Genomic DNA, 12,246 nt, shown 5'->3' on the forward strand with positions numbered 1-12,246 from the left:
GTAAAAGGACCTCAGTGTCTCTTACCAACTGGTCTGCACTCAGGATTTTCAGGTACTATAAAGGGGGGGGGGGGGCAAGGGAGGATCCCATTTCCCCAAAGGAGTACCTTGTTTATTAGAGAGTAGTGGAGAAAGAAACTCCTAGGCTGTGATGCATGCTGATTTTGCCAGTATTGATATTTACACACTGATTTCTAAATTGAATTTCTGGACTGTGTATCCCTGTTTTATTTGCACTGGGAATGAACTAGGAGCAAGTGCACATTGCTTGTACTAATTTCTAATACTGTCATCAAGTATCCCTGTAAAGGTTTCATTTTTGAACAACCCCAAACTGGTGTGTTTTATGCTTTCTTTACACCAAGAATTGTGCCATACAAACCTCAGAAGATGAGGGTCCAAAAGACAATTCACTTTTCCTTTTCATGAAGAACCCAGGGAGGATGCATGGGAAATCAGGTTTCTTCACCTATCCTGAATATACCCCTCAATTTTGCTAGCCAGGCAAAAAGAGATTACATAAACAACAGTACAGTTTCCCCTGGAAACCCAAATTTGGGTGCAGATTCCACATCCTGGGAAGAATAATCCGAATAATAGTTACCCGATGCCGGGGTCCATTTTAGGAGTCAGCATTCAAGAAAAAGATCTAGATGTCGTTGTAGACAATACGCTGAAATCTTCTGCCCAGTGTGTAGCAGCGGCCAAAAAATCAAACATGATGTTAGGAATTATTAGGAGAGGATGTAAAATAAAACCATAATAATGCCTCTGTACCACTCCATGGTGCAACCTCACCTTGAGTATTGTGTTGAATTCTGGTTGCCGTATCTCAAAAAAGAAATAGCAGAATTAGAAATGGTTCAAAGAAGAGTGACCAAAAAGATAGAGAGAATGGAACTGCTCCCATATAAGGAAAGGCTGAAGAGGTTTGGGCTCTTCAACTTGGAAAACAGACAGGTGAGGGCAAATATGATTGAGGTCTACAAACTCCTGAGTGATTTTTCACTCATTGAAAAATCTACAAAGACCAGGGGACACCCAATGAAATTGTAATGAAATACTGGGACCGACCGGGATCCACCCCAGAATATTGAGGGAGCTCAGAGAGGTCCTGGCGGGTCCTCTTAAAGATTTGTTTAATAAATCCTTGGAGACTGGAGAGGTTCCGAGGGACTGGAGAACGGCGGAGGTGGTACCTATATTTGTGAGTGACATTGCCGAAGGGTTAGAAGGTAAAGTTTGCCTATTTGCGGATGATACTAAGATTTGCAACAGAGTGGACTCCCGGGAGGGAGTGGAAAGCATGAAAAGGGATCTGAGGAAGCTAGAAGAATGGTCTGAGGTTTGGCAATTAAAATTCAATGCGAAAAATGCAAAGTGATGCATTTAGGGAGTAGAAACCCACGAGAGACGTATTGTTAGGCGGGGAGAGTCTGATAGGTACTGAGGGGGAGAGGGATCTTGGGGTGATAGTATCCGAGGATCTGAAGGCGACGAAACAGTATGACAAGGCGGTGGCCGTAGCGAGAAGGTTGCTAGGCTGTATAGAGAGAGGTGTGATCAGCAGAAGAAAGGAAGTGTTGATGCCCCTGTACAAGTCGTTGGTGAGGCCCCACCTGGAGTATTGTGTTCAGTTTTGGAGGCCGTACCTTGCGAAGGATGTTAAAAAAATGGAAGCGGTGCAAAGAAAAGCTACGAGAATGGTATGGGATTTGCGTTCCAAGACGTATGACCAAAGACTTGCTGACCTGAACATGTATACCCTGGAGGAAAGGAGGAACAGGGGTGATATGATACAGACGTTCAAATACTTGAAAGGTATTAATCCGCAAAAAAATCTTTTCCGGAGATGGGAAGGCAGTAGAACGAGAGGACATGAAATGAGATTGAAGGGGGGTAGACTCAAAAAAGATGTCAGGAAGTATTTTTTCACGGAGAGGGTGGTGGATGCTTGGAATGCCCTCCCGCGGGAGGTGGTGGAGATGAAAACGGTAACGGAATTCAAACATGCGTGGGATATGCATAAAGGAATCCTGTGCAGCAGGAATGGATCCTCAGAAGCTTAGCTGAAATTGGGTGGCGGAGCAGGTGGGGGGAAGAGGGGTAGGTGGTTGGGAGGCTAGGATAGGGGAGGGCAGACTTATACGGTCTGTACCAGAGCCAGTGATGGGAGACGGGACTGGTGGTTGGGAGGCGGGAAATACTTCTGGGCAGACTTATACGGTCTGTGCCCTGAAAAAGACAGGTACAAATTCAAGATATGAGTTTATCTAGGGCAGACTAGATGGACCATGCAGGTCTTTTTCTGCCGTCATCTACTATGTTACTATGTTACTTTAAAATCAAATAGGAGGACATTTTTTTCACTCAAGAAATAGTTAAGATCTGGAATTCATTGCCAGAGGACGTGGTAATGGCAGTTAGCATATTTGGGTTTAAAAAGGGTTTGGACAATTGTCTGGAGGAAAAGTCCATAGTCTGCTATTGAGATGCACATGGGGGAAGCCGCTGCTTGCCCTGGGATTGGTAGCAGTGGCGTTCCTAGGGGGGGGGCGGTGGGTGCAGTCCGCCCTGGGTGCATGCTGCTGGGGGGTTGGTGCCGCACACGCCTGTCCTTCTTTCGTTCCATGCTCCTTCTGCCCCGGAACAGGTTAGCATGGAACGAAGGAAGGACAAGCGCGCGGCACCTCCCCAGCGGCGTGCACCTGGGGGGGGGTTCTTTCACGGGGGAGGTCACGCTGCATCCGGGGGGGTGCTGCACCCGGGGGGTGGGGCGCATCGGCGATCCACCCCGGGTGTCAGCCCCCCTAGGAACACCACTGATTGGTAGCATGGAATGGTGCTACTAATTGGGTTTCTGCCAGGTACATGTGACCTGGATTGTCCACTGCTGGAAGCAGGATACTGAGCTAGATAGACCATTGGTCTGACTCAGTATGGATATTCTTAAGTTGTTATGTTCTCAGTGCCTAACTTTGAGTGCTATTTATAAAATTCCATCTGTATGCATAGATCCTGGAAATATGTCATTGACTCAGAATGCTGGTTACTGTGCTGATAGTGACATGCTATTTTAAATATCCTCAAAATGTGTGAAACATGCAATTTGCTAACCAAATGGCTAACATAGACTATTGGGGGGGGGGGGGGGGGCCCTACAATAAAAAAAGTTTAAATAAACAAGGTCTCAAAGCTCAGAGAGAATCGGTCTGACCAAATGTGTCAGTTTTCCCAAAGAAATTCCTAGATATTATCATTGGCCTCAATAAATCATCAAACTCCAGAAAAAAGAGAGCAACCAAAAAACTTTCAAAAACAGAGAAAAAAGTTGCTCACCAAAAAAACCTGAAAAAGTAGCCAAAACTCACACAGTCTGTTTTAGTCATGAAAAAAACAAAAAGTCCCACATCAAATCCCCATTAAACCAGTGGCGTAGGAAGGGGGGGCGGTGGGGCTGTCCGTCCCGGGTGCATGCTGCTGGGGGGGGGGGTGTCATCTCCGCTTGTTCACTGCTCTCTCTGCCCCGGAACAGGTTACTTCCTGTTCCGGGGCAGAGAGAGCAGGGGAACCAACGGAGCCGACGCAGCTCCCAGCAACTGCACTCGGGGCGGAGCGGTCCTCCCGCCCACCCCCTTGGTAAGACTGCGCTCAAGGGGGGGGTTGCGCGCTCTGGGAGGGGGTGCATTCGCGCTCGGGGGGGGGGCGCCGTGCTGCATCCGGGGGGGGGGGCGCAGCTGCGAACTGCCCTGGGTGTCAGCTGCCCTCGCTACGGTTCTGCATTAAACCCAATAAATACCACTGGTGGTTCATGAATAATATCAAAATACAGTTCCATAGATACTTAGCTTGACTGAAGAGGTATCCTGTCCCCATATCGGATCTTCAAAATCGCTACTGCTCTAGTGCTTATGACAGCTTTCTTCCTGTGCTGTAATGCATAAATATATTCCAGTTGTCCACAACCATATCCCAGCTGGAATATGTTTATGCATGATAGCACTAGAAGAGTCCTCTCTTATGCACTGGAGCAGTAGTGATTTTATTTCTTTAACAATATTCCAACTCACATTGGTTCATTGTGGCTTACATTAGTTAACAGGGATGTTAACAGACCATATAAAGCATATTCAGTATGGAGTGCTGAATGATACTAAGGGTAGCTTCCAAAAGGACGGGGCATAACGAGTCAAATGATAAAGTATACAATGGGAACTGAGAGAACAACGATTGATCCAGGTTATCATGAGATTATATGTAGTCCTCATAGCAGAATTTTCTGAAGAAAAATGCTTTGAGGTATTTGCAAAAGTTGAGGTATTGACCTATGCACCTTAAGTTTTTTGGTAGGGTGTCCTATAGTTTTGTCCCTTGGTATGAGAAACCTGCTGAGAAAATGGTCTTGTATATTAGTTTCTGGCATTTTGGGTAGTGAAGGTTCAGGTATGTGCGGGCTCCAGCTTTTACGTTCCTGAGTGGAAGGTCAATTAGGTCTTTCATATAGGCTGGGCCATACCAAAGCTTATTTGGTAGACCTGGGTGCATATTTTGAATGAGATGCGATCCTTAATAGGGAGCCAGTGGATGATTTTCTTGGTATTAATCTTGCTGTTGTGTTCAGTGTGGTTTGAGGTTTTTTTCAAGATTTCTTCTTTACAGCCAACATATATTCCGTTGCAGTAGTCCATGTGTGTTAGGACCATTGACTGTACTAGCATGTGAAAAAGTTCCTTATCCTTCTTAGTTTCCAAAGAATTTGGAACATCCCGGTTGTCACAGCTGCTGTCTGATTTTCGAAGGTGAGCTTTTGATCTAGCATGATCCCTAGGATCTTTAGATTACTTGAGATTGGGTAGTTGGTTCCATCTCAGTGCTAGAATAGGTGTCTTTGCAATATTGGGAAGTGAGCACGAGAAACTGTGCTTTTCCCTTGTTCATTTTAAATTTGAAGGTGGCTGCCCAGACTTCCAGCAATTTGATCGCTTGACTAATCTTTCCTTATATTTCATTCAGGTTATTTTCAAAGGGAATGTAAACGGAAACATAATTTGCTTAGATGAAAGGATGAAAACCTTGCAGTGTTAGGAGTTTCGCCAGTGGGATCATCAATATGTTGAAAAGTGTTGGTGAGATGGGGGGGATCCTCAAGGAAACCTGCAGGCTGCTTTCCAGGGTACCAACAGTTTTTGGTTCATCTTTACTTAATATATTCTGGCTGTTAGGAAGCCCTTGAACCAGCTGAGGACTTCACCACCGATTCCAATTTCATCTAGAATTTGGTGATCTATCATGTCAAATGCTGAAGACATGTCGAATTGTGATAGTATTATCTTTTTCCCTTTGCTTAACTCCTTCCTGAAATTTGCCAGCAGTGTTATCAGGACAATTCAGCTCTAAACTGGGGTCTGAATCCTGATTGTGACTCATGTAGAATTGTGTGACAGGTTAGGTAATCCATTAATTGCTCTGCAACAATCCCTTCTGTGAGCTTGGCTATTAATGGATTGATGATCCAGTATGGGGACAGGATGCCTCTTCAGTCAAGGTAAGTATCTGTGGAACTGTAGTGTGATATAATTTGTGAATTACTAGATGTATTTATTGGGACTAAAGGGGATTTGATATGGGGATTTTTCATTTTTTGATGACTAAAACAGATTGTGTGGATTTTGGCTATTTTTCTCCATTTTTTTTGTGAGGAACTTTTTTCTCCATTTTTTAGGAGTTTTTCTGTTGCTCCCTTTTTTAAAGAAGTTTGATGATTTATTGAGGCCAGTGATAATATCTGGGAATTCCTTTGGGAAAACTGAAACATTTGATCAGTCTGATGCTCTCTAGCTTTGAGGTCTTATTTAAATTTTGAGATTTTTGTAGTCCCCCACGGTCTGTGTTAGCCATGTTCCCTGTTTACTAAGCTGCGCTAGTGGCTGCTGTATGCTAATGCTGACATAGTCCATTCACTTTGAATGGGCTGTGTCGGCATTGCCGTGCAGCTTAATAAAAAGCGGAGTTGTTAGCAAATTGCATATGTCATGCAGAAGTGGAGGAGTAGCCTAGTGGTTAGAATACCAGCCTTGACATCCACAGGTGCCCAGTTCAAATCCCACTGCTGCTCCCTGTGATTCTTGGTAAGTCACTTAATTCTCCATTACCTCAGATACAAAATTAGATCATGAGCCCTCCAGCAACAGGGAAATACCCAGCATACCTGAATATAATATACTGACCTACTACTGAAAAGGTATGAGCAAAATCCAAATAAATGAGTTTGTTACCCCTTGTGTATTTTTATGCTATTTTACATAGCATATTCAGGGTCATTTTGTATTTATTATCAGAATACATTTCTGAATACCACAACTACTTCTATTATTGCCATTCTGATGTCAGTAATTCATGTGGTGTCATTTTCCAGAAAGTATGTGGTTGGATATTCCTAAAATTGTACAGCCTGATCCATTTAAAGAACAGATTTGTGTTCCATAAAATACCTTACATTGAAAACCGAATCAACAGCTGTGAAATTAAATGTCTCCTTTTTCATGCGTGTCCATCATTCCAACTAGCATACAAATTGTTTGAATGAAAAAAAAAAATAAGTTCATCCATGTAATTCTGTAGGGCCAGGGAATTAAGATGTTTTAAAAAAGTTGTCTAAGCATTAAAGAATGACATCCACTCTTGGGCTGGGAAGGAAAAAAAAAAAACACTTGCATGAATTTCATTTCATTTACTTGAGAGAAGGAACAGCCATAACAGCCAGCTCTGTGGGTGCTATGAGTGTTTGTGCACCTCCAATATTGAACAGAGTCTTGGACTATGTCCAGGGAAAGGTGATTTCTCTTGGATTAAACACCCCTAATAATTTAGAAAAGTTGGCTCCTATGGGCACAGCCGTTAGTTAGAGCAGACCCATACAACTGCATTTCAAGAGGTACAGGGTGCACTGTAAAACTGAAATCGATGTTTAAATTGCTCTGCTCCTTTAACGCTTTGCTGAGTCTGCCTCTGGAATTGCTGCCTCACAATTGGAAGCTACAGCATAGGGTTAACTTTTTACAACCAGCTACAGACAGGCACACAGCAATTTGCTGCTTTTTTTTTTTTTAACACTTCCCTCACTGCTGCTCCTTACACCAGAGAGTCACTCCGTCAGATTAAAGGCAGAGAGCCTGCACAGCAAGCCTCCAGTGCGTTGGGAGGGAGGAGATCTGCCTCCAAAACAGGGCACTTTAAACCTTTCTGCCTTCTGCTGATTTCCCGAGTCAGCACGAGGTAACGTCTCAGGGGGCGCTCAGTGGGCTCCCGGGGCATCAGCCGGCGAACAAAAGCAGAAGCGGCAGCCGCTGCAAATGTGGGCGCCTGTAACCATTAAGGGAAGCGATCGCTAATAAGGGCCTGCGAGACCCAGGTTTCCTTGGTTTCCATGACAGTTATTAGGTACCATAGAAATTGAATTGTCTCCCACAATGCTCTTGGGGGGGAGGGAGGGAGGGGGAGCTGTTGCTTCACCGATGGAGCAGAGTGCTTAGGATTTGCGCTGGTGCTTCTCTCCGAATGCAAAACTATGGGGGGTCATGATGTCCTCTTATGCCCCCCCCCCCCCCAGCTTTCTCCAAATTTGGCACGGTTTGCTTTGTTCGTCGAAGAGCCAGTCTTCTTTTTTTTTTTCCTACCCAGGCTCTGAAATATTTTCTGCTATTGTGATTATTTTTTAAAAATTTAGAGCCTGAGGGAGGAGGGAGGCACAGCCAAGGATATGAACAGTTATACAGGTGGGCTACAAGGAGGAGTGAAGATTCGAGGCGACCAATCAGAACCTGGCTACCTGCAGCACTGTCAGGATGCCGCTGCAACAGATTTCGGTAGTCCCGGCACGGGAGACCTCTAGCAACGGGAGAAGTTCTTTGGGCAGAAGCAAAGAGAAGAACAAGGAGGCTGAGGTAAGGAGATGGACTACTTGGATGTAATAGGACTAGCCAAGCACTGCCAGACAGCAGAGCTGCCTGCTTAACAGAATGCAGCCTCATGGAGGCTCGGCACATGGTCCCCTGGCATCTCACAGTGGGACGGAAATTGGAGCAGAGCTTTTCAGGATGCAATGCATCTCCTTAGGAGAAGAATCAGCTGTTTGCCTTGAAACTGCTTCTGAGATGCATATTTACCGTTTGGTCGTGGCACTTAAGCAATGTTGGAAGGTTAGTTCTCTCGGTCAGTTGGTACAGAATCCAGAGTACTACTTCTCATAATTGGGTCTTGACACAGTAACTGGTTTGTTAAAACACGTTGTATGTATTGGTTCTCCTTCATGATGTAGTTTTAAAAAGAGAGGGGTTATGACTAGCTTGTCTTTATTCTTAAGGGAAAAATATTGCAATGCATATTCCCAGTTATTTAATTCCGGTATACTATTTGCTGCTTCGGCACAAGAGGGGGTGTAAGGATCTGTTTTGGCTCTCCCTCTTTTCATATCAGGAGAGCGTTAAGAGTTATCTAATTGAACTACCATGGGAAATAAAGACTCGAATATAGCCTACTTGCAAAATGTACTTATGTAGAGGCTCGTGCGGTTTGGTTCACACGAGGAGAATTTGTGTACTGTTTTATTTATTTATATATTTTTACATTATCAACGATGTTTGATTCCATTGTACAAAAAGAGAGAGAGACGACAGCAGTACCTGATTTTTATAATGTAATAGTTTTATACTTGAGAATTATTCTCCATAACCCAAAGAAAACTTCCTAGAGCTATAAACGCTGAGTCTGCAAGAGTTTAAGCACAGAGATCTAGTAACTTTTTCCTGGAAAAAAAAGAAAAGATTCCTCTGTTCTCCACTTCTCCCATCTCTGAAAGATACAGGGGTGTTTGGGATATGTACTAGTTACACACGTCTATTAAAATGTAACCTTAAACAGCTGTCATCTTGTAAGTATGCTTAATTAACCTTTAACCAGCGTTGGCAGTTTTGTTTGCTAATGCTAACATTTCATCTGGGACTGGGAGAGGCAAAAATGCTGTGTGTCTGGAGAAAACAAATAATTGGGTTTTAAGATTTTGCTAGCTTAAAGAAAATAACAAGAAAAATGCTACGTTCTCGCCCAGGGAAACACTGTTTTACAGCCTTCTCTGCTCTTTAGTTTTATGGTCAGGGTTTCTAAAACAAATACCATTTTTTAAAGGATCAGCAACTGATTGATCAGCAAAGATTGTTGGATTGTGCTGTGTGTAAGAGGATTTACTACCTCTGTTGAGCTGAGGCACATTTGTGGTTGGGAAATTGACTGGTGACTGCTTGATAGGTCTCTTTCTTCAGCTTTTTGGCTATATACATTTTTATCAGATGTGGAAGGTGTATTCTGCTGTAATGTTTTGTTGTTTCTGCTGGTGAGACTCAGCAGATTGATCTCATGCAATCTAGTATTACAGTCCAAATACTCCAAACTAGAGAGTTGCATGGAGACAGAAATCTAACCCGTCCCCGCCCATCCCCGTGGGAATCTAACCTGTCCCCTCCGCAAATAATCTCCTCCATTCCTGCTAACCCCATTCCTGTGCAGCTCTCTATTCCCCCCCGCCCCCGCTAACGCCGTTCCCGTGCAGCTCTCTATTCCAAACATGGAAAATACTTGCATCACGGCTAAGGTTTTAAGAGTGCATTTTTTAAAATTCACAATCAGTTTGACTACCTCTATCCCTCCCACCTGGAACCATACTACTCTTACCACAAGTTGAATTGTATTCATGGTTAAAATCATAGGAGCTCGCTGTGAGGGTGGCAGTGGGGGCTGACCCCCCCCCCCCTTAGTATTGAGAAAACTCCTTCACTGGGTCCAGGGAGGAGTCATTTGCATTGTGTTTGACACCCCTAATCATTTGAAATATTGGAACCTATGAAATGACTAATTCTGGATTTAATGATGCTTGATATGACGGAAAAGTGTATCATTACTATGGTGCAAAACATGGTAATGACAGCCTTCTGAATAGTTGTTTTGTTTTTCAAAACTGTGTTTTCTCTCTCTCTCTCTTTCAAGTGACATTGTTATACAATGCAGAAAATAAGTCTAAAGAACAAACTGACTTGACTCTTGAAAGCATTCCTGGCCAGTTTTTGTTAGGATAGTTTTTATATATTTTGTTGTGGAATGCATTTGTTATACTATACCTGGTCTGTGAAGATGCTGACATTTTGAGAGGGTGAGATTTCATAGTCTTGTGCTGCTATTACCTTTTACTTTAATGCAGTGGTTCCCAACTCTGTCCTGGGGGAACCCCCCCTGGCAGTAAGATTTTCAGAATATCTGCAATGAATGTGCAAGAGAGAAATCTGCATGCAATAAAGGCAGTAGATGCAAATCTATTTCATAAATATTCGTTGTGTATATCCTGATAATCTGACTGGGGTTCCTCACAGGACAAGGTTGGAAACCACTGCTCTAGTGTATTACATGTATGTGACCCGCTGTGCTAAAAGGTACCAAAAGTGGGTCACGTGATTTGTTTATACTACAAGATAGATGTATACTGCATAATCCTGCAAAATTTCAGCCTCAGGTATGGACTAATTGCGCCTTTAAAAAAATGAGAAAGTTTTATCAATTAAAAAAGTACATTTTTTATAGTAACATAGTAGATGATGGCAGATAAAGACCTGTACGGTCCATCCAGTCTGTCCAACAAGATAAACTCATAGCATAAGGTATGATAAGTACATAAGTAATGCCATACTGGGAAAAGACCAAAGGCCTATCAAGCCCAGCACCCTGTCCCCGACAGCGGCCAATCCAGGTCAAGGGCACCAGGCAAGCTACCCAAACGTACAAACATTTTATACAAGTTATTCCCGAAATTGTGGATTTTTCCAAGTTCATTTAGTAGCGGTCCATGGACTTCTCCTTTAGGAAACCGTCCAAACGCTTTTTAATCTCTGCCAAGCTAACCGCCTTCACCACATTCTCCGGCAACGAATTCCAGAGTTTAATTACGCGTTGGGTGAAGAAAAATTTTCTTCTATTTCTCTTCTTATTGTTACTTGATCTTGATTCGGCCTTGCCATTTTCAGGGCATAGACCGTACAAGTCTGCCCAGCACTGTCCTAGTTCTCCAACTTCTGAAGGTGTCATCGAAGCTCCAAATCTTTTCAACCACGATCAAGGCACAGACCGTAGAAGTCTGCCCAGTACTGGCCTTGTTTTTGAGCTTCTGAAGCAGAATCTATTCTGCCCATCAATAGCTTTGCAAAGCACTGGCTTTGCTTCCCAATTACTGCTGTTGCCATCTAATCTAAACACATTTGAAAAAAACAGCAAACTTAAAACATCTACTATATCTCTGTAATCTGTAGGACATTAGATAAAATTTTGACCATCAAATTTCAAAAATGAAAGTTGCCCAAATTTATCCCTCCAGACTTTTCTAGCCTTTGTCTCTGTTGTTTGTAAACCCAATTTTGGCACTTTTTTGCTCAGCAGGTCACATATGTAGAACTTTTGTGTAGCCTGCTCTTCAGTGCTCATGACACACTTTTGAAATTAAAGTTCTTTGGTGCGACTGCTTAAGTAAAAGTTGAATATCAGAAAGCAAAATAACCAAGAGTGCCTCTGTCGCTCAAAGTAAAACCATGTACAATGGAGGAAGATGTTTCAAAGAAAAATTCAACCACTTGGAAATTTGTCACATTTCAATTCAGACTGTTTGTTTCTTTTTAGTAGAAAGCAACCCTTTTCAGGGAAAAAACAAGTCACAAATGCTGTAAGGATGGACAGCCAGAAAATGTTCATTTCATGACATTGCTGTGAATATTTGTTTTCTTTGGCAATTTTTTTGTCGTTGAGTGCTCAATATTTAAAAAGCGAGCACATTCTTTTGGAAAGAGGCCGCACGCTTTCGGAAAGAGTGCACACTGTTTTCCAGCTGGTGTACAGTGGTTTACTCATGCACAATGGGAGCACTCTCAGGCAGGAATATTCACATTCACGTATGAAAGAGCGCACTCCATTATCAGCATCAATATGAATTATCTTCTTTTTAATGTTTTGTTCATTCTTTAATGACATGCAGTGACATGGGATATGCTGTTAAACATCCTTCTTCCCCACCATGGTCTTCTGTGAAACTTACTTTCTTTCCACTTTCTTCAGTCCCATCTTCCCATTGACTCCCTTTACTCTCCCATACTAGTTTAGACCAGAGATTCTCAACCCAGTCCTCCTGACACATCTAGCCAGTCAGGTTTTCAGGGG

The sequence above is a fragment of the Microcaecilia unicolor genome, chromosome 2, assembly GCF_901765095.1.
Source record: "Microcaecilia unicolor chromosome 2, aMicUni1.1, whole genome shotgun sequence".
Lineage (NCBI taxonomy): Eukaryota > Metazoa > Chordata > Amphibia > Gymnophiona > Siphonopidae > Microcaecilia > Microcaecilia unicolor.